The 2,523-nt window shown below is 52.3% G+C and overlaps 1 pseudogene; it reads left to right on the top strand.

Annotated features, from left to right (window-relative positions):
• The first annotated feature begins 609 nt into the window (after window positions 1–609).
• Window positions 610–1,961, top strand: LOC115501331 (annotated as a pseudogene).
• The last annotated feature ends 562 nt before the right edge of the window (window positions 1,962–2,523 follow it).

Here is a 2,523-nt window from a genome sequence, read left to right on the forward strand (position 1 = left end):
CCCCCCACAGAGTCACTGGCCCCCAGTTCTCACAAACTCTGATGCCCCTGACTCCAAGGTTCCTTGTGTTTTTCACCATATCCCCTTAATGTCTTCTTGTGGGGTTTGTGAAGGTGAACAGGCTCTTTAGCTAACTGGGGTGCTGTTTTTGGAACGTAGGTAAACTGTGTTTTAAGCATCTATGATGCTGCGAGAGGCTTTGAGTGTATTTTACGCCATGGTGGTGGTCCTGTGTCTCAGCACTTACAGAAGAAGGGAAAGTGGATTTTGATCTTAAATCAAGAGTCGGACTCTCAACCAGCTGAGCCATCCAGGCGCCCCCACCCTATCATCTTAAAAGTAAAATTTAAATGGTAGAACCTCGGGGCGCCTGGGTGGCGCAGTCGGTTGAGCGTCCGACTTCAGCCAAGTCACGATCTCGCGGTCCGTGAGTTCGAGCCCCGCGTCAGGCTCTGGGCTGATGGCTCAGAGCCTGGAGCCTGTTTCCGATTCTGTGTCTCCCTCTCTCTCTGCCCCTCCCCCGTTCATGCTCTGTCTCTCTCTGTCCCAAAAATAAATAAACGTTGAAAAAAAAAATTTTTTTTTAAAATAAAATAAATAAATAAATAAATGGTAGAACCTCATCTCACCTACAGTGGGAAAGCCAGCATCCTTCCCGATACTATCTTCAAAAAGGCCTTCACGGTAGGTTGGAGAACCAGGGTTGGCGATTGATTCAGGCTAACCGGGGGCCACCCCTTGAAACAGGATGGAGTACAGGCTGTGGCGGAGAAAGAGGTGTGGGCAACGATCCATTAAAAAGCACTGTGGTTGAGCCAGCTCTCCGAGGGCCACCAGCACCAAGATCTGCTCCATGACGATGTCTTCCATTAAGATTAAGTGCGTTTTGGGGGCACCTGGGTGGCTCGGTCGATGGAGCCTGATCGATGGATCAGGTCACGATCTCACAGTTCGTGGGTTCGAGCCCCGCCTCAGGCTCTGTGCTGACCGCTTGCTGGGAGCCTGGAACCTGCTTCAGATTCTGTGTCTCCTTCTCTCTCTGCCCCTCCCCCCGCTCACACTTCGTCTCACTCCGTTTCTCAAAAATAAATAAGTGTAAAAAAAATTAAAAAAAAAAAAAAGATTAAGTGTGTTTTGCCCGGGTACGGCCGGTACGACCAATCTCCAGGGCGGGAGGAGGCGTCCAACGCTCTGGTCTTTGGAGAGGTTTCTGCAAAAGAGTTTTGCTGGTGGGACTCGCTCAGCAAGCAAGCACAGCAAGTGATCGTGGATGTCCCGTCAGCTCTGTGGCCCTTCGCCAGTCGGGGGGCTATACGGCCACAGTCGAACAAAGTTCTGCGCTTTGAACTGGGAAGATCAGTCAGCAGTTGTCCTGACCACAGTAAAGACAAGAACAGCAAGGTGGATCCTGATGGGAGAGATTTAGTTGGCACCGTGGCTGAGGAAACAGCCCCAGAAGTTCTGGATGGCACCAGGGGCCCCTGTAGCCCCTCCTTCCTGACCGTGGGAAAGTCCTTGGGCCACGTGGACATCTCCAACGGATTGGATGGATCCCTGGACCATAAAATCTTCTATCACATTGGCAGCCTGTCCTCCGTGGATGCCTTTGACTGTGACCTGCAGACAGGAAAGATCTCCAACCGCAGAAGCGTTTACAAGCTGGAAGAAGAACAAATTCCAGATGGGATGTGTACGGGTGCTGAGAGGGAGCTCTGGGTGGCCTGTTAACATTGGAGGAAGAGTGATCCGCATAGATCCTGAGACAGGGGAAAGACTCCAAATCCTGAAGTTGGCCTGTCGATAAAACAACTTGCTGCTCCGGAAGGAGGGACTAGTCTGAAATGTGGGCGACCTGTGCCGGGATGGAATGGACCCCGAGGGTCTATTGCAGCAGCCGGAAGCTGGTGGGATTTTCAAGATAACTGGCCTGGGGGGTCAGAGGAACTCCTCCCTATCCCTAGGCAGGCTTTCTTTCTTACTGGAGGAAATTTTTCTCTCTTTTTTTTAATGTTTCTTTTTGAGAGAGCAGGGGAGGGGCAGAGAGAAAAGGGGGACAGAAGATCCGAAGCAGGCTCTGTGCTAACAGCCGGGAGCCGGGTACGGGGCTCGAACCCACAAACCATGAGATCGTGACCTGAAACAAAGTCGGAGGCTTAACCAACTGAGCCACGCAGGCACCCTGAACTAGAGGAACTTTTGAAGACATGTAGAAAAGTCTATAGCTGAGGGCGCCTGGGTGGCTCAGTCCGTTGAAGGTCTGACTTTGGCTCAGGTCTGACCTCACCATTTGTGAGTTCGCGCAACAAACCTTTGACACGTGTGCTCAGCGGAAGCCCGTGTTCCTGTCCAAGAGAGCAGGGGACTACTTGTTGCCACCTTGGGCTGGGAGCACTGCCCCCTCAGGTGCAGCCACACATACCTCGACGGGTAATTCCTCCCTGCCCCACTCACCGTGGTCTGACGCAGCACCCTGAGATTTTAGGTCCAGTTGGCCATCGCACAAACGTGTGGCCACAATCCCTT

Source organism: Lynx canadensis, chromosome E1 (genome assembly GCF_007474595.2).
Source record: "Lynx canadensis isolate LIC74 chromosome E1, mLynCan4.pri.v2, whole genome shotgun sequence".
NCBI lineage: Eukaryota > Metazoa > Chordata > Mammalia > Carnivora > Felidae > Lynx > Lynx canadensis.